The sequence below is a fragment of the Rattus norvegicus genome, chromosome 2 (assembly GCF_021556685.1).
Source record: "Rattus norvegicus strain SHRSP/BbbUtx chromosome 2, alternate assembly SHRSP_T2T, whole genome shotgun sequence".
Lineage (NCBI taxonomy): Eukaryota > Metazoa > Chordata > Mammalia > Rodentia > Muridae > Rattus > Rattus norvegicus.
Genome location: NC_141535.1, coordinates 20,139,647 through 20,161,219, shown reverse-complemented (window position 1 = coordinate 20,161,219; position 21,573 = coordinate 20,139,647).

Here is a 21,573-nt window from a genome sequence, read left to right as displayed (position 1 = left end):
ACTCCTTGGGTGTCCACACATGCTGGCTTTGCAAATATATGAGACCAAGAACTTCATCTCCTACAGAAGACAGACAAGTCAGCCCACCTAGATGTGCATATCCCACATACAGGCAACAGCTTTTTCAATAACCCCAGTTCAAGTTGTTTGGGACTCACATGAAGACCAAGCTGAACATCTGTTACATATGTATGGGGAGGCCCTTCTCTGTTCTTTGGTTGGTGGTTCACTCTCATAGAACCCACTGATACAGGTTAGTTGATATTATTGGGCTTCCTGTGGAGATTGTATACCCTTCAAGGCTGTCAATCTTTCCTTCTATTCTTCTATGAGATGTCCCAAACTCAATTATTTGGCTTTGAGTATCTGTATCTGTCAGAGTCAGAAGCTGTGTGGAGCCTCTTGGAGAACAACAAACTTCTGTCTGCAAGCATAACAATAACATGGATGCCATAGGAGTAATCAAATGTATTCTTGTTGGATTTTAGGCCTACTTCACTGGATGGAACTCATGTCATGCATACCATGCTTATCAAGAAGATGAACATGTGACCAGAGTACTTTGCTAATGACTCAATATTAAACTGGAAGTCCTAAATATGTTTCTATATATTTATACATTTGTATATCTCTCTATACTATCACAAGAACTTATTATAGCAGTACATAGTAACTAAGACAGAAACTTATAACTAGACAGAGTACAGAGAATAGGTGATTGAAGTGTACTTAGGGATAAATGGATTTCTATACCATAGCCCAACTCCTAAGTCTCAGGGATAATTGCTAAAAAAGGGGAAGAAAAGACTGTTGTAAGAGCAGAATGTAGTAGATGATTGCGTGGAAAAAGCATTTTCTGAACACAATAGAGAGTTGCACATATAAAGGTGCAGTGGTTGTGGCAATATGAACAAGGTATGTATTAGATCAAGGCATATAAATTCTAACCATGGAGAGAGGAGTGGAGACTAAATAAAATCTACGACTGAGGAGCTAGTAGTAATTGATAACTGCTTGGAGAGAAAGAAAGCTATTTCTCTTTGTGTGCATTGATATGCCTCAAATTTATACAAACACATCCAAGTGTATATAGGTAGCACTAGTTCAAATTAATACTTAATGGGTTACAATGAAGAACACAGAATTGAGTGGGCATAGAATAGGGCATTAATCTGAGAGGAGATGTGAGGAAGAAAAATGATCATAATGACAAGCATGAAATTCTCAAAGGAATAATAAAACATGAAAAATTAAAAATTAAAAACTCAATTTTAGGTTATGCTTAATTTAGACTAGTAAGCAGAACCAAAAGTGGAATGAGAGAAAGTCTTACTGGTGGTCATGACTATATAAGATACCAACATTAAAGTGAAAGTAAAAGGTGCAGAAATCTCTGACGTCCATTTGTTTCCTACTGGTTCACCTGGATGATTCCTTTCTCATATTAAGGTAGAAGAAATTACAACAAATATTGTAAAAGTAACTTTTATTTGTCAGATGTAATTTCCTCTTGAAGGCTTACTATTGAATAAACTCTCCCTTTCTGCTTCTTACCTGCAATTATTCTGGGTAAAACTATCTTGGTATACTGCCCCTCCCCTCTCATTTCCACCTCTCTATGCTGTCTGTTTTTCTTTCTGCCTGTCTCTGTTGCTGTACTACTATCTTAAGTTCTTAAATTGTCTTTCTTCCCTCTGCTGTTTCCAGGACAGTTGGGTATATCTTATAACTAATTCATTTTGCCTAATCATTTTATGATTCTCACCTTTCAATGAGACATCATTTTCAAACATGACTGCTTCTTTCTACAAACCAAATTTACCTATATTATTAGTGATTAAAGGTGAATACAAAAAAGACATGTCTGTATTCTATGCAGACCATACAACCGTTCACAGCATGTTTGCATTTGACCCAGATCACATAGTTCTAAAAGGTCTTTGGATCTTTCAGAGAACCTATGTTGGCAGGTTAAAATTCCTCTTCAAAACATTATCCATATACCAGTATAAACCTGATAAAACATTTAATGATGACTTTTGCTTAGTTGCTTAGCCTACATAAAGCACCTGGGTTTAGACTTCAGCACCACATACTCTGCTGGCTGTTTCTAGAGCTCCTGCATTCAAAACAGGCAGAATAGAGGATATGAAGTACAAGGAAATTGCTTACTATATAAATAATTGAAGAGTAGCTCAGTGTCATAAAACTCTATCTCAAATAAGTAAGTAAATAAATAAATAAATTCCAAAAATACACATTTTCTAACATTTTATACTTAACTTCAATGATTTATGTGTGCTTGCGTAGCCCACAAATATTTGTGTCATATATATATATATATATATATATATATATATGTGTGTGTGTGTGTGTGTGTGTGTGTGTGTGTGTGTGTGTGTGTGTATTAGAGTTTATACTAAATATATAAAAGACATGCACGTGTAATGTAAGAGGTATGCATAGATTCAGAGCAAGTGACATTTACCATTAGAAAAATAATGTGCAATTGATCTACTTAAATCAGGAAAAAATGAGCACAGGATATGTGCACTGTTGCAGAATTTCTCTTGAATCAGTTTGTGTGGCTTATACCATCAATATGTTCTTAATAACTGTATAAATGGAAGGCACCTTAGAGTCCAAACTCTAATGATTACATGATGATTGAGTGGGTTGTGCCATGAGCGCTATTAGTGAAGCTTGCAGAGGTAGATAGATGAATGGGCTCATGTGTAGCATTCTTCAAGGGGACAAGGTAAAATAATAAATGACAAGTAATGATCATTTCCATCCCATGATTATGTAAATGCTCCCCAGGAGGATTTTTATTATGAATACTGTCTTTGAAATCACCCTTCTTTCTGTTTACTGGGGCTGAATGCCTTTGAAGTCTTGATTACTAAGCATTTCATAGCTTTGAGCATGTGAGGCTCTCACTCAATCCTGTGGAAGAAATGTCACTGTGAAATTCCTTTGCTGTAAGCAATATTTTAAAACAAATATTGGAACACATCCATAAGGTGTGCTAAGTTCTCCCTGTATTGTAAGTAGTAATGACTCTTACAACAAAATGAAGCACATTACTGTTCTTTGAATCATGTTAGTGGTTATCTAAAGCATTGCTCATGAGATTATTTCAGTCAGTGATACCAATGGGTTTACAGGCACATTTGTATCATAAACACAGGAAATATTTTCTCTCTTCAACAATAATGTATTATTGCATAATATACTACTAGGCATAGAGTAAACAAAATATTATTATAATATATTCTACACAGGTAACTATTCAGAGTAGATCACCAAATCCAGGAATTATTCCAACAATTTAAACCACCAAAAACCACTTCAATTTTATATAATAAGCCAATCTATGATTTATTCTTTCTGTACAAAAATTCCACATATTCACTGTAATGAAATAAAGTAGAAGATATAGCTAACCTTACCACTGCAATAACAATTTTTGGTGACAAACAATAGCTTGTTATAGGACATAGAAACAGCTCTAAAACAATGAACCATAGGGCTAAGGGAGACAAAATAAAGTACAGAAGGAGCGATGAAATCAGATGGCAACAGGTTTCATGAGTTTCATGAGTAGAGGTTAAATATTCCTTTCAGGCAGTCAGTAGTCAGTATTAACACATGAAGGGAGTTTTATTTGGGAATAATCAGTCTGTAAGCATGGATTACAAAAAAACTAAGCAATTACAAGGGAAGATATGAGAATGTTAGTTCGATAATCTAAATAAGGAAATGCATTAGATGGATGAAAACACATGAAGTATGGTGATCATTTCAATAGTCACTTTGCTCAGAAGTCCATTGGTGTTTAGTGGAAATATTTGTATAACATCCATTACATGCTTAACACTTAAAAAAGTGTCAGTAGCATAATCCTTTAAAGAAAACAAAAGGTAAAAATATAATCTATCATAAATATATCTTTTCCATTTTAAAGATGAAGCTCATTGGGTTAAGTTGCAGTTATTTGAATGGGGACATGTTAATTTAGCAACAGGTAATGTACTGCCTAGATATCACATCTTTACACGTTAGTATGTTATTTTTCTTTTTTTTTTTTCTTTTTTTTTCGGAGCTGGGGACCGAACCCAGGGCCTTAAGCTTGCTAGGCAAGCGCTCTACCACTGAGCTAAATCCCCAACCCCGTTATTTTTCTTTAGTGGGTAATTTTTTTTTTTGGTTTGAGGGTAGTTTATTTTTTTTTTTAATTTTTTTTTATTAACTTGAGTATTTCTTATATACATTTCGAGTGTTATTCCCTTTCCCGGTTTCCGGGCAAACATCCCCCTCCCCCCTCCCCTTCCTTATGGGTGTTCCCCTCCCAACCCTCCCCCCATTGCCGCCCTCCCCCCCATAGTCTAGTTCACTGGGGGTTCAGTCTTAGCAGGACCCAGGGCTTCCCCTTCCACTGGTGCTCTTTTTAGTGGGTAATTTTAAGCTCTCTAAAGTAATGTTAAATCAAGGTGAACAGACCAAGCTTTATAAAAATTATCAGTCTAGTTTGAATAAAATGTGTCTTTAGTTACTTTCATATGTACTACCTGAAGTTTATAAGTTCTACCAGGTATTATTTGTAATGTGAGTACATAAGAATTACATGTGATAACCTTTCCATACTATGACATTTGTTTCAGGCTTAATTATGTGGCCAATTTTATTTTCATTTGGACTTTGTAAACATTTTTTTTCTGACAGCAAATTGGGGACTCTCACTGATGTTCAGAGTGATCTATGATACTGGAGCTATGCTAAATAGGTTATCACAACTATAAAGAGATTGCAATCTAGAGTATGTAACATTCTATCCTCAATGCCTCCAGCAGCCAGTGGTCTCACTTTCTTGCTTTGTTCTGCTTTGAAATAAATTTCCCAAAATGATAGGAAGCAAATTAACACACAATAATCCTGGGTGTTTAGGACATGGCTTTGCAAGGTTAGTTTTGTTTGCAATATGTTTTAACATTTTAAGATATGCCTCTAAGTTTAGAAATTATACAGAATATGAAAATGTTTTAAATAATAAAATAACCAAAGAAATTGAGTCATGTATTCGGATGACTGAGGGCTAATAATATTTTGTTGTATCATTGTTTTTTTTTGTTGTTTTATGCTTTCAGTATTAATATGTTTTTGTAATCATAGATGAGCAAGGTTGAACTCATTAAAATCTGTAAAAACTATGTATCAGGGACTGATTTATTAAAATGTATATATTATATTACTTTATTTACATTCCAAATGCTAACTTCCCTTCCCAGTAAACTGTCCAGAGTTTTTTTTAACCCCATCCCACCTCTCTTTGCCTCCAAGAAAGAAATCCCTCACTCATCCACCCTCATACACTCACATAACTCCACCTCACCATCCCTATGTATTCCTGGGGAATCAAATCTCTATAGTATTGGTTCATTTTCTTCCACTGAGGCCAGACAGGATAGTCCATTGCTACGTATATGCCTGGTGCTATGGTCCAGCCCATGTATGCTTTTTGGTTGGTGGCCCAATCTCTGGGAGCTCGAGGGTCTGGGTAAGTTGATACTGTTGTTCTTCTATGGGTATGCTATCATCTTCAACTCCTTCAATCCTTCCTCTAACTCTTTCATAGGATACAGGGACCTCAGTTCAATGATTGACTATAAAATAAATCTCTCTTAACTGATACAAGAGAAGAAAGAGTCTAATATTAATGAGGCAGTCGATGGCTTATATAAATGCATTTATATATTACAATTTGGTCTATTTATCACTTTTTCCCATTTCAATCAATAAGTCTCTTTCTTTCTCAGAAAGAAAGGCTTTGCCAATCTGGTCCATTGTTTCAAAGAATCATTTTGTTTCATTAATCCTCATACTGTTGCGTTTGTTTCTATTTCATGATTTCAGTTTTGAACTCTTCTATTTTCTCTTTCACTGATTTTAAGGTCATTCTTCATTTGCTGAGAGTTAATTAGTGTGTCTTCGTGACACTTTTTAATTTCTATGACTTTTGTCGTAGGCAATTGTAGTTATAAATTCTCCTGTTAGAAATGGTATAACTGTATCTTCTGAGACCTGGTAAGTTATGTTTTCTTTTTTACTTGACCATATGAATCTTTAAATATCAACTGAAATCTTTTTTATTTTTTCTTTGATATCTGTGGCAACTCACTAACAATTTGGAAGGGTAATGCATGTAGACTTTGCATTTTCTTTTGCTATGTACTTCAAATCTCATACAGTTATGAACCACTAAAATAACTCTTTCAATGATCTCTATTTGTATTTATGTCTTAAAATATGTTCAATTTCAGAGAAAAATTACATAGGCTGCTTAGATCAATCTGTATTCTTTAGCCACTGTGCAGAATATTATATAGGTATTTATCCAATTCACTTCACCTGCAAACAGATTAACTCATTTTTCTTTGTTGACATAAGTACTGATGAGAATAATGGTTTAGACTTTTTAAATTTATGAAACTATAATCAGTTATAATTGGTATGATTTAAGCTTCACATATTTATATAAGGCATTGTTCATCTTTAAATTATATATATATATTATATAAATATTTATGTGTGTGTGTGTGTGTGTGTGTGTGTATGTGTGTGTGTGTGTATAGTAAGGCCAGTACAGTATTGTTTTGTTTAATGAATAAATATCTATATTTGAAATTATATAAACATATATTCTTTTATGTTTACATTGTTATGCTTAATATATATATGTGTATGTTTATGTATATGTATATGTATATGTATATGCATATATATGTATATGTATATATATGTATATGTATATATATATATATATATATATATATATATATATATATATATACTGACGTTTGCTTGATGCTTATTTTGTTCAGTTTGTGGCTTGTCTTTTCATTTCAGTAACAATATGTGTTGAAAAATATATTATTTTACTTTCATCAAGAATATCATGATTTTTCTTTATGTCTTTATATTTTATTTAAGTTATACAATTAAAACTTATATTCTATAGATTACTTATTCAATGATTCCAGCTCTTACATTTAGAATTGTAATAATTTTTTTTTTGGTTCTTTTTTTTCGGAGCTGGGGACCGAACCCAGGGCCTTGTGCTTCCTAGGCAAGCGCTCTACCACTGAGCTAAATCCCCAAACCCCAGAGAATAATTATTAATGGCTTTTAAATTTATTTGTATTTTATAATAAAATTCTATTCAAAATTTTATTTTAAAATATATTTTGTTTCATATTATTTCCCCTTCTTCATCTTCACCGCAGTTTCACCCTTCCTCTCTGTCAGAGAATTTCATGTTCTTTCTAGATAAATAAAAACAAAAAAGGTAAAAAAAATACAATAAAAAAAAAGCTAGCTCACCTATGAATAAGTCAACACCCCCCCAAATTTAACAAAAGTATTATTAAAATTGAAGCCAACGTTCCCTATAAAAGTTAATTAATTTAAGAAAATATGGTCTAAAAATGACATCTGTGAGCACAGATATTGACAAAAACCTTTTTCATATTGATAAAATTGACTTCTACACAAAACGTTTGAAAGAAGTGTAATTTATGAAAAAAGTACAAAGAAATATGAAAGTAAGTAGCTTAGGTTAAACAATTATTTATAGAAATATAACAGTTCCTAAAATTTAGAGGAAAATAAACTTTCCATGATTAGTGAAAACACCCCACAAAGAATCAACATACCTTTCAGAAAGAAATTGAGATTTAGAGATGTATGAAAGGACATAACAAATGAGTAAAGACGAAAGTCTAAGACTGTGTGATATAAAGTGTTTACTTATGTTGTAATGATTACTGTTTTCAATTTAGGCATGCTTATTGTGAGAAATTTTAATTTATCTAGGATTGTGAAGTAAATAACAAAAATCATTACTTTTCAGTATAAATCATTATTACTTATTATTAGCAAAATTTTATGGTTCTGTATAATTGTTAGTTAAGTAAAATTATATCAACTAAAATATTATTATAGAAAAGCACTGTGATATTTGTACTTTACATTGTTTCTGTAGTTTACGTTTTATCTTTCATTGCAGTCATTTTCCTTACTCTTTTTTAAGTAATGGGTATATTTACATTTTGATTGTAAGTTTTCTTTCACTTATGCTTTAGAAAATAGAATGTAACGAAAAAGTCTCCTTTGAATTGTGGCAGTGCAAAGTCATTTCTGAGATACAGATCTGAAGATATAATCTTAAAGGAGAAAGCATCTTAAGTAACACTGATTTAATTTTCTTTCTTGTCTTCTTCAAAGAACTAGCATGTGCACCGCATAATTAATTCAAACTCATCTTTGAAGGCTGTGGCTACTTATGTTTAATCAGAAATAAACTATGTTCTTTTCCCTCCAGTAAACAATTGGTAATTAGAACACTATACTTTAATGAATTACCGTGTTATTTATAATCATTTTTTAAAAATCATAAATGCATTATAGTTGTTTGGTGTTGGGAGCGATGTCCTTAAAACCCTCCATTATTGATGTTAATAGTATAGTTAGAGTTAAGTATGACTGGATTCATGGAAAATCCCCAGTCTGCTGCAGAAGACTAATACAAATCTGGTGGTCAGGATGAATAATGATATGACAAAGTTGTGACCTTGCTGAAAAATACATCTGACATCAGGATGCCCAATGATATGACCTGTAAACTTTCTGAGCAAGCAAAATCCTGCTGACTAATAATATGACAAATCTGTAGCCTTTCTCCAAAACCAACATCCTGTTGACATCAGCTGACCATACGAATACTGTGTCCTTGGCCTGCATAAGTGTTTCCCACATCCCCCTCTCTCTCTTACCCCTGTTATGGTAAAAATTCAGCCTTGGGAAAAAATAAAATTGTTGCCTCGATCAGATTCTTGTCTTGCCATCCTTCTTCACATCTCTTGTCCCCCATTCTCTTCCAGGTATCCTCTGTACCTTCTCTGACTGTCCTGCAGGATGCGACAACTGGCCAGGGCAGTTTGGAGGACAATGTGCTTTACAAGATCAGAATTTGAATGCCTGCTTCCCAGTTTCTGGTGATGTTTGGGAATTTTTAGTTACTAAAAAAAAATCTATGCTTGCTGCTAATATGATTCAAAAAGTGCTAAAATATATCATAACTAGGCCACAGAGCTTGGCATTGTCCTCCAAGTGGCTTTGAATTTAAAGACATAATGAAATAAAGTGAAGGAGACTTGCAACCTCTTCCATCATGTCAAAGAATTCCTGAGGCCAGGAATGGTAAGGCAAAGGAGCTCCCTTAGCCCTCACCCATGACGAACCTGAGAGAAAATTTTGTGAAGCTCTGAAGTGAAGCATGGAATAGGCTAGAGAAACCAGTTTATTGCAGATCCAGAGACATGAGATATCAACCAAAGAATGAAGCTCTTCTTGAATTTTTTCAATATATATTTTTCAATATCTGAGATGAGATATTGATACAAGTAGAGTAGAACCAGGACAAGAGAGAGGCATGTAGTGCAGAGAGTGAAGTCAGAGGTAAAATTCATTTTTTCTGACACTGGGAATAGAGGTATACGATTTGGTGTTTACTTTGCAGGGTTCCAGTCTTCATTCAATTCTAAATTTTCTCACTATGCCCCTATTCCTTCCATTTCAGAAGGAAATGTGTACTCATTTTTTTATGTGTTGGAAGTATGTAATATGTTTTTACTTTTAAGCAGTTATAATCAAGAGACTTTTGATTTGAAACTTTTGAACAGTTGAAACCATGAAAGACAGTGGGCACTCTTGAAGTTGGATTACATGTCTATAGTGAGCATAGAGGGAAATGAATTGGATTGAATGCAATTGTTTCCTAGACTCAGACACTTGAATGCTTAATTATGAGTTAGTGGCACCATGTGGGAGGTTTTGGAAGGTGTGGTTTTACTGAAGGAAGTATATAACTGGGTATGGTATTTTGAATAGGAATGGCCTTGATAGACTAATGCGTTTGAATGCTTTGCCCATAAGGAGTGGTAGTATTAGAAAGTGTGACATTGTTTAAATAAATATGGCCTCATTGGAGTAGAAGTGGCCTTCCTAAATGAAGTATGTCACTGCCTGGGAAGGTTTTGAGGTCTTCTGTGTTCAAGTTATGTCCAGTGTTGTATACATTTTCTTCTTGCTGCCTGCAGATCATGATGTAGCATTCTCAACTCCTCTAGCACTATGTTGCCTGCATGCCTCCATGCTTCCCACCAGGATGTAAATGGGGTAAGCCTTTGAAACAGTAAGTCAACCCTAAATAATTGTTTTCTATTATAAAAGTTGCTGTGATCACCTGTGAAGTCTCTATGCCAGGGTGGGGTGACAAGAGGGAGTGGATGGATGGTTAGGAGAGCACTCTTATGGAGGCAGCAGATGGGTTGGAGGGTTTCTGGAGAGGAAACAAGGAAGGGGATAACATTTGAAATGTAAATAAAGAAAATATCCAAGAAAAGAAAAGGAAAAGGAAAAATAGTGTTGCTGTGATCATGATGTCTCTTCTCAGTAATGGAAACCCTACCTAAAACACTGGGTTTGGATATTGTTTATTTATAGTCTTACACCTCCAGTTCAATTACTCAGTTTAAAGCTTAACATTGTTCCTAGCAAAATCTCTTAGCAAGTGCTACCTGCTTTCTCCTTGAGTCATCATGCCTTCTATATGTGGTTATGCCTCCCTACCAAAATGGATTTTACACATCTGGAACTGTAAGACAAAAATAAATTGTTCCTCCTATTAATTGCATGTTCATAATGTTTTATCATAACAACAGAAAAGGAACTAATATATGCCTAACTTGACTTTAAATATATTTTTCAGTGCGGATGGTCAAAGAAATGTTCTTTTCTTTTATAACTATTAATCTAAATACACATATAAAAATTTCATGCACATTTATCACATTCATTATACAAAAGTAATGTTGATAAGTTTCAAAATACAATGAACAGTTAAATATTTTAAATTATCATTCTTTAAAAACTGTTCAAGTCCCTCACAGCCTTTTTTATGGTCAAAAATATTTATTTTTCTTTAATTTTGTTGAAATTTCTTTAAAGAACCAGATACTTCTGACATAAATTCTGCATGGTGTATGGTATATAAACTATACCTGTATTTTCTTGTATTTGTAATGTAAAATTTTATTCAAAAGATACTGTGTGCTGTTTAAAATAATATTTTTTAAAAGTCAATTGCTATCATATTCAATTCAACATCATCTTCAGTAGAGATTAAAGATGAATGTGAATTTATATTATTTTATAAAGTATTATATGGCAAAAAGAAAGTGAAAAGCAAAAACAAAAAAAAACAAAAACAAAACCAATCGTTGACAATGAGAAAAAGATCCAAATAATAACCTTTTACTTATTATTACATAATAGGTTAACAGCTGAAGATAATATAGCGGTAAGTGCTTGAGTCTATAAACAGTAAGTTAACACATAGTTCTGCTAACAGAAGCAATTCACATTGCTTTATGTGTCTTCCATATTCAAGTCTATTGGCAAAATTGGCAGAATGTATTCCTTTTCATCAGCAAACTGTCAACAATATTTAACAAGAGAAAGCAATACAAGTCCACTTTGTCACACTTAAATTACTTGATTATATTAAAACAATAAATATGGAACATAAATACAAAAATAAAATTTGAAGGAATTATTGTAAAAAATGTAGTAAATTTATTTTATCAATGCTATTCACAATATAATTCAAAATGACTTGACCAAGAGTTATATTTCTGAATATTAACTACTTCCCCATTTTTACAAATAAGGATATTTTCCATAAATAATATTTCAAAAAAATGTAAGTGTTGTTCATTAACTCACCAGTTGGTGCTAGTAAGCACTGACAAAATATTAAATGTTGACACAGGAAAGAAAATACTGGTGTACCAGAAAAAAAAAATATGTCTTGGGGAAAGCTTGTGTTGATTATAATTACAAAACAAAGCAAAACAATTAAACAAAATTATTAAAAGTCTGATCTTCAAATACTGAAATAAAAACAGAATCTAAAACTGCATAAGAACATATTTCATCGATGAAAATTTGAAATTATTAAAACCTTGAATATTAAGATATCTAAAAATCAAAAATAAAAGAGATTGATGACTATCACCATTGTCATGAAACTACAATTCACATGAAAAAGAAAAAAAATAGCAGACACTGGAAAAAAACATGATTATCTGTGTTCGGAATTTATTGCTGTAGAGACACTGTAACAAAGGTAACTCTATGAAGGAGAAGATTGCATTGCAGCTGGTCTACAGTTTCAAAGGTTTAGTCTATTATCATAATGGTGGGAAGCATAGCCATATTAAGGCAGATGTGAAACTAGAGAAGGAGCTTAGACATTCAATATTTGATCCAAAGCTGCTGCCTAAGGAGACAGTGTTTTACACTGGGAAGAGTTTGAGCATGTATAAGACTTCAAAGCCCCATCTCCTCAGTGAGACACTTCCTCTATCAAGGACCCACCTCCTCCAAAAAAGGAATACTTCCTAGTATTTACACTCCCGATGGCAAAGCATTCAAACCACTGAATCTGTAGGGCCATAACTATTGACACTACCACACTGACCAAACCAAAACAACAGAAGCTAAAGTAGCTAAAGTAGAGAGATATAGAGCCCAATACTGAGAAAACCTGGCCATTAAGTAATGTAATAAGGAAAACACCAGTTACATATTGACTACATTGACATTTCATTTTTTTTTCTTTTCTTTTTTTCAGAGCTGGGGACCGAACCCAGGGCCTTGTGCTTGCTAGGCAAGCGCTCTACCACTGAGCTAAATCCCCAACCCCTACATTGACATTTCTTACAGTTTACGAAAACCTAGGTTATAGCTGGGTCCTCAGGTAGTACTATGTCCAATTTTCTGAGGAAACTCCAGACTGATTTCCAGAGTGGTCATACCAATTTGCTATCGCACCAACGATGGAGGCATGTTCCTCTTTCTCCACATCCTTGCCAGCATCTGCTGTCACCTGAGTTTGGTGTGAGGTGGCATCTAAGGGTTGTCTTGATTTGCATTTCCCTGATGACTAAGGATGTTGAAAATTTCTTTAGGTGCTTCTCTGGCATTCAATAATTCTCTGCTGAGAATGTTTTGTTTAGTTCTGTACCCCATTTTTATAGGGTGATTTGGCTCTCTAGAGTCTAAATTTTGAGTTCTTTGTATATTTTGGATATTATCCCTCTATCAGTTGTAGGATTGGTAAAGATGTTTTCCCAATCTGTTGGTTACAACTTTGTCCTAATGACAGTGTCTTGCTTTACAAAAGCTTTGTAGTTTTATGAGGTCTCATTTGTTGATTCTTGATCATAGAGCATAAGCCATTATATACAGCCACCAAAACTAGAAAAGATTGATGAAGCTAAATAATGCATGCAGAAAGGTACTGAATAAAGATCTCTCCTGAGAGGCACATTCAGAACATGTCAATACAGAGGTCAATGCTAGCAGCAAACCACCGAACTGAAAATAGGACTCCCTTGGGGGGGATTAGAGGAAGTATTAAAAGGGTTGAAGAAGCTTGCAACCCCATAAAAACAACAATGCCAAACAACCAGAGCTTCCAAAGACTAAGCCACTACCGAAATACTATACATGGACTAACCCAGAGCTCCAACTGCATATGTAGCAGATAATAGCCTTGTTGGGGCACCAGTGTGAGGGAAAGCCTTTGCTTTTGCCATAGTTGGACTCCCAGTGCAGGGGAATATGGGGGCAGGGCAATAAGGGGGGTATATAGGGGAATACCCATATGGGGGAGTAATAGGGGAGGGGATGGGGGCTTATGGACAGGAAAACAGGAAAGGGTATAACCTTTGAAATGTAGGTAAAAAATATATAATAAAAAATTTAAAAAAAGAAAACCTAGGATGTACAATGTATGAAAGTCCCTGTGTTTCTGAAGAAGCTAGTGAGATTGCTGTCATTCAAAGACAAAGTTCAATGACTGAAAAGATGCCTCAATGCTTAAGAACACTGGCAGCTATCTTCTCGAATAGAACTTGGGTTTCATTTATAGCATTTGCACAGGGCCTCACAACTATATATAATTATTTTTTCAGGGATCTGATGTCATTTTCTTACTACCAGGTTACTAACAAGCATGTGATATACAGACATTCATAGAGACCAAACACTCAGACACATTTAAAACATGAAAGATAATGTATGCACTAGGATATGAAGATATTTAAATAAATAAATTATTTTTGAACACTAGATTTTTTTATGTGGTCTGTATATAAGGAGATGAAGAATGAATTTCTGCATAGCAAAACCAACAATTTTATTCAGAGATTGGACAATTGGGTAGATAATTTTGTTTTTCTCTTTATTGACTCAAATACAAATTTCCAAAGCACAGCTTCATAAAGTGATTGTATTCACTGATGGCAGGAAACCGTATTACACACAACACCATAAACAGAAAGAAAACAACAGAGGAAACAATGCTTCAAAATACAGTTACTGTTCATCAAATTTTTCCAGCTGCTATCACTTTCTCTGTAAAACTGTCCATTTTCATCTTTGTAATATCCTCTGTCCCATGCCACGTTTTATTTTTATTCTTTCTCTTTTCCTCTATTTTAATGTTTAGTTTTAATATTTTGGGTTTCTTCTTGATATTATTTAATGCTAGATCTCTAAATTGTATAAAAACTTTTAACAGATTATAATCATTTTATGCTTCTTTCTAATATATATGTATATATACATATATATATTCATCACTATAACACTAACATCACAAGCATTTGTGCACAGGAGAAACTATCAAATTGCACAGTTGCATGAGATAGTCAGCTAAGCTTCTCTTCTGCCAGCAACAGGTAACATAGTCCTCTGCTACCCAGATGATATCATAATAATCAAATCTGACTTAGCTAGAGAAGCCATAGCCTTAACTAGTCATGTTTGGTGGAGTATGTATCAGATTGTTTTGCTATCACAAGTTTGGACCATCTCTAGAAGACCAGGCTATTATTTATACTCAGTGTGATGGTTTGTATATGCTTGTCCCAAGGAGTGACACTATTAGAATTTATGGCCTTCTTGGAGTAGATGAGTCATTGTGGGTGTGGGCTTAAGACTCTCACCCAAGCCACCTAAAAGTTAGTATTCTGCTAGCAGCCTCCAGATAAAGATGTAGAACTATAACTCTTCCTGTATCAAGACTTTCTTGATGCTGCTATGTTGTCTGTTCACAGCAGTAAAACAATAACTAAGAAAGTTCAATGGCAAGAGGAAAAGCACTCCCCCTGGTGGATCAGACAAGAAACTACTGGAACTAGTGCTTACAACTAGTGCCTATAACAGTGTTTCTTAGCCTGTTGTTCATGACAATTCTGGGGACCACATAGCAGCTATCCCACATATCAAACATTTACACTATAATTTATAGCAGTAACACAAATACAGTTATTAAGTAGCAACAAAAAAGTACAGTTAGGGGGTCACCTCACCATACAGAACTCTATTAAATGTTCTCAGAATTATGAAGATTAAGATTCATTGCTGTAAAACCTTAGAATGAATAACAAGTGTTGAGGCAAGGCTGTAATTGGCCACAAAATAAATCTCACTATGAGTTCAGTAACAATTTCTCCTCCCCAGTTAAAATGTTCCACCCTGCTGAGAAGGTCCTTAAGTAAAGAAATAAACAACTCTAAAAACTTTCAAGTACTACTTGCTATCAGCCAGATTTTCTACACTTCCTCTACCTACCAAGGATAAACAATAAAGATGATGCTCAGAGTCCATCAGATAAAACAAGAGGTAAAGATGGTTTTGAGACCAGTCACACACATCTTAAAAATGGGCAGAGAAAGTCCATGTTGCCTGGAAAAAAAAAACAGAAAAAAGTCAAAGTGCCTAGAAGAGGTGGAAGAGGTACAGACCAAGACACCGGGAAAGGACACTCATAAACCTGCATACCATACAGTATGGTCTAGCTTCCCAATGGGCTGTTACCAATGCTTAGGTAGGTTTAGATGATGCACTTGTTTTTTGAGTTCTTTTCTTTTACATGACTATTCACTGATATAAGGAGTCACAATAAATCCTATTGCCTTGCTAAGGTGGACTTTTGAGTGATCTTTCCTTTGGTAAATAATGGTAGGTTCCATATCTGGTGTGAATAGACTTGTGTTCCATTGCCCTAGGAAAAGTCTTGTCACAAAACATTATCCTACCTCTTAAATAACTGGGGTTGGTCCAAAGCAAGGCTGTGATGAGAGCTGAAATGCAAACTTCAGTGGTTGCTTTTGTTAAGAGACATGGCTATATTTTGGCAAATATTCAGTTTTCTATGAACATGATTGGTGCTAAGATAGTTGGTTATAATTGCCCTTCACAAAATTTGTTTATAACTTTTCTGAACACTCCTTGGGTTTTCTAATCAGTCAATTCAGACCTGATTAGTGAGTTGCCTGGCAGGCATTATACAGCATTAACATCCCTGGTTTTGCAACCTGAGCCTCAATAGAAGACTTCATTGAGTGATCTTTTGTTGAATATTTTCAATGTTGTCAACTTATTTGCCAACATACAGAAGGAAGCAAGAGACACTGCAACTGCAATATCAGAATGGCAGCATGGGAGGGCAGGAGGTAGTAGTGGCAGAGACAATTGTGTGCAGGCCAACCTGATGAAATGTGAGTCCAATAGTTTATGAACAGCTGGAGAAGGCACTGAGAATTTGAGGCATGATTAGAAGAGGAAGAAGAAAGGTGGCAAGTGTAGAGAAAGGATAGAATGCTGAGGCTGAAAATGATTTTAAAAAAATCTTAAGGATCCAAATAAGAGAAAGCACAAATTATCAGAAACGTTCTACAGTAAGATCCTTTTAGCCAATAATTTCAGACAACATCCAGAGGAGTATAACAGAAACTAGTACTTAGAGTTAATATGTATATTTTGCAGTTCTATACAAAAGGGCTTTAGAGTGTCTATTGCTAAGGGCCAAATTAAGATTCTTAGATCCTCCTGGAGGCTACAGCAAAAGACTGAGAACTCTAATGAGAATATAACACTTGTAAAGGAGAATTCCAGGACCTAAATCCTGTATCAGTATTATAACAGTAGATAGATGCTGCCTCTCATTTTTCACACTTAATTACTACAGCCATTCAGTCACCACTCCTAAGCACTAAGAAAAACAAGGGATATGATTAACAAATATTTTTCATAGATATTTTATTTTATTTTTATTGGATATTTTTATTTATATTTTAAATGTCATTTCCTTTCCCAGTTTCCTGGACATAAGTTCCCTATCCCATCTCCCCCTTCTTCTATAAGTGTCTTCCTCTCCCCATTCAACCTCCCTTTATGCCCCCCAGACATCCCCCTATACTGGGGGTCCAATCTTGGCAAGACCAAGTGCTTCCCCTTCCATTGGTGCCCACCAGGGTCATGCTTTGATACATATCAGCTGGAGCCATGGGTCAGTACATAGGTAGTGGTTTAGTCCCTGGGAGCCCTGGTTCATTTGCATTGTTGTTCTTATGGGGTTGCAAACCCCTTTAGCTCTTTCAATCATTTCGCTGATTCTTCTAACAGGGATCCCAATCTCCGTTCAGTAGTTTGCTGCTAGCATTTGCCTCTGAATTTGACATGCTTTGGCTGTGTGTCTCAGGATACATCTATATCTGGTTCCTGTCAGCACGCAGTTTTAGCTTCATCATCTGATCTATTCTTGGTGACTGTATATATATGGGGTACATGTGGGGCAGGCTCTGAATGGCCATTCCTTCAGTCGCTACTCCAAACACTGCCTCTATATTCCCTCCTATGAATATTTTTGTTCCCCCTTTTAAGAAGGAATGAAGCTTCCGCAGTTTGGTCATCCTTCTTCTTGAGCTTCATGTGGTCTGTGTATTATATCTTGGGTAATATGAGCTTTGGAGACCCATCTATAACTCTCCTGGGCATATTTGCAAAAGATGTTCCAACATACAACAAAGACATGTGCTCCACTATGTTCATAGCAGCCTTATAATAGCCAGAAGCTGGAAAGAACCCAGATGCCCTTCAACAGAGGAATGAATACAGAAAATGTGGTACATCTACACAATGGAGTACTACTCAGCTATCAAAAACAAACCTTTTAAGATGATCTTTATTATTTCTATTTTGTCACAGAGAAACAAACTCTAGCTGAATTATTTGTGATGAGAAAAGGAATGAAGGTAAAAACAGGCAAAAGGGATGGGGATTCTAGAGAAGGGCAACAAGAATTAAGGTAGAGTAAGTATAAGAAAACTAGAATTATGCAAGGAACACTACCATTAAACCCCATCTTTTTAATTGTGTCTAACCTTATAAAATCATATTGACCCCGGCAGATCTCAAGTGTGCTTGAGTATAATTGAGTGTTCTTCCTTAGGAGTATTTTGTTTCTTTGTTTTTGTTTTTTGTCTGTTTTGATGTTTAATTTTTATTTCTTATTGGATATTATATGTATTTACATTCCAAATATTATCCCCTTTCCCACATCCTTTTCCCTCCCCATGCATCTTTTTTTTTTCTTTTCAGGAATTATTTTTTTGAGCGTTGAACATTATCAACTTTATTATCTTACACACTGTCTTCATTTTAACATTCTCCTTACTGTGATTTTCTTTTACAGCCTTGAATATTAAAATCAGTTTTTTTCCATCAATATAAAATTGGGTATTTCTTATTTACATTTCAATTGTTATTCCCTTTTCCCATTTCAGGACCAACATCCCCCTAACCCCTTCCCCTCCATTTCTCTATAGGTGTTCCCCTCCCCCCATTACCACCCTTCCCCAAAAAAATCACGATCATTGGGGGTTCAGTCTTGGCGGGATCAAAGGATTCCCCTTCCATTGGTGCTCTTACTAGGATATTCATTGCTACCTATGAGGTTGGAGCACAGGGTCAGTCCATGTATAGTCATTGGGTAGTGGGTTAGTCCCTGGAAACTCTGGTTGGTTGGCATTGTTGTTCATATGGGGTCTCAAGCCCCTTCATGCTCTTTCAGCCCTTTCTATGATTCCTTCAACGGGGGTCCTGTTCTCAGTTCAGTGGTTTAATGATGGCATTCGCCTATGAACTTGCTGTATTCTGGTTGTGTCTTTCAGGAAAGATCTACATCCGGTTCCTGTCAGCCTGCACTTCTTTGTTTCATCCAACTTATCTAGTTTGGTGACTGTGTGTGTATGGACCAAATAGGGGGCAGGCTCTGAATGGGTGTTCCTTCTGCCTCTGTTCTGAAATTTGCCTTCTTATATACTCCCAAGGGTATTCTTGTTCCCCTTTTAAAGAAGGGGTGAAGCATTCACCTTTTGGTCATCCTTCTTGAGTTTCATGTGTTCTGTGCATTTAGGGTAATTCGAGCATTTGGGCTAATAGCCAATTATCAATTAGTGCATACCATGTGTGTTTTTCTGTGATCGGGTTACCTAACTCAGAATGATATTTTCCAGTTCCAACCATTTGCCTATGAACTTCATAAAGTCATTGTTCTTGATAGGTGTAATATTCCATTTTGTAGATGTACCATATTTTCTGTATCCATACCTCTGTTGAAGGGCATCTGGGTTCTTTCCAGCTTCTGGCAATTATAAATAAGACTACAATGAACATAGTGGAGCATGTGTCCTTGTTATATGTTGGAGCATCTTTTCGGGATATGCCCAAGAGATGTATACCTGGGTCCTCAGGTAGTTCAATGTCCAATTTTCTGAGGAACCTCCAGACTGATTTCCAGAATGGTTGAACCAGTCTGCAATACCAACAACAATGGAGGAGTGTTCCTCTTTCTCCACACCCTCACCAGCATCTCCTGTCACCTGAGTTTTTTTTTTTTTCCCCCGGAGCTGGGGACCGAACCCAGGGCCTTGCGCTTCCTAGGCAAGCGCTCTACCACTGAGCTAAATCCCCAACCCATTTTTTTTCTTTCTTTTTTTTTTTCTGAGTTTTTGATCTTAGCCATTCTCACTGGTGTGAGATGATATCTGAAGGTGTTTTGATTTGCATTTCCCTTATGACTAAAGATGTTGAACATTTCTTTAGGTGTTTCTCAGCCATTTGGCATTCCTCAGCTGTGAATTCTTTGTTTAACTCTGAACCCCATTTTTAATAGGGTTATTTGTCTCCCTGTGAACTAACTTCTTGATGTCTTTGTATATTTTGGATGTAAGGCCTCTATCTGTTGTAATATTGGTAAAGATCTTTTCCCATTCTGTTGGTTGCCGTTTTGTCCAAACAAAAGGTTAATTTGTCTTACAGAAGTTTTGAAGTTTTCTCCACCGCCATACCACCCTGAACGCGCCCGATCTCGTCTGAAGTTTTATGAGAGCCCATTTGTCGATTCTTTTTTTTTTTTTTTATTAACTTGAGTATTTCTTATATACATTTCGAGTGTTATTCCCTTTCCCGGTTTCCGGGCAAACATCCCCCTCCCCCCTCCCCATCCTTATGGGTGTTCCCCTCCCAACCCTCCCCCCATTGCCACCCTCCCCCCATAGACTAGTTCACTGGGGGTTCACTCTTAGCAGGACCCAGGGCTTCCCCTTCCACTGGTGCTCTTACTAGGATATTCATTGCTACCTATGGGGTCAGATTCCAGGGTCAGTCCATGTATAGTCTTTAGGTAGTGGCTTAGTCCCTGGAAGCTCTGGTTGCTTGGCATTGTTGTACTTTTGGGGTCTCGAGCCCCTTCAAGCTCTTCCAGTTCTTTCTCTGATTCCTTCAATAGGGGACCTATTCTCAGTTCAGTGGTTTGCTGCTGGCATTCGCCTCTGTATTTGCTGTATTCTGGCTGTGTCTCTCAGGAGTGATCTACATCCGGCTCCTGTCGGTCTGCACTTCTTTGCTTCATCCATCTTGTCTAATTGGGTGGCTGTATATGTATGGGCCACATGTGGGGCAGGCTCTGAATGGGTGTTCCTTCAGTCTCTGTTTTAATCTTTGCCTCTCCCTTCCCTGCCAAGGGTATACTTTTTCCTCATTTAAAGAAGGAGTGAAGCATTCACATTTTGATCATCCGTCTTGAGTTTCGTTTGTTCTAGGGATCTAGGGTAATTCAAGCATTTGGGCTAATAGCCACTTATCAATGAGTGCATACCATGTATGTCTTTCTGTGATTGGGTTAGCTCACTCAGGATGATATTTTCCAGTTCCAACCATTTGCCTACGAATTTCATAAACTCGTTGTTTTTGATAGCTGAGTAATATTCCATTGTGTAGATGTACCACATTTTCTGTATCCATTCCTCTGTTGAAGGGCATCTGGGTTCTTTCCATTTTCTGGCTATTACAAATAAGGCTGCGATGAACATAGTGGAGCACGTGTCTCTTTTATATGTTGAGGCATCTTTTGGGTATATGCCCAAGAGAGGTATAGCTGGATCCTCAGGCAGTTCAATGTCCAATTTTCTGAGGAACCTCCAGACTGATTTCCATAATGGTTTTACCAGTCTGCAATCCCACCAACAAGGGAGGAGTGTTCCTCTTTCTCCACATCCTCGCCAGCATCTGCTGTCACCTGAGTTTTTGATCTTAGCC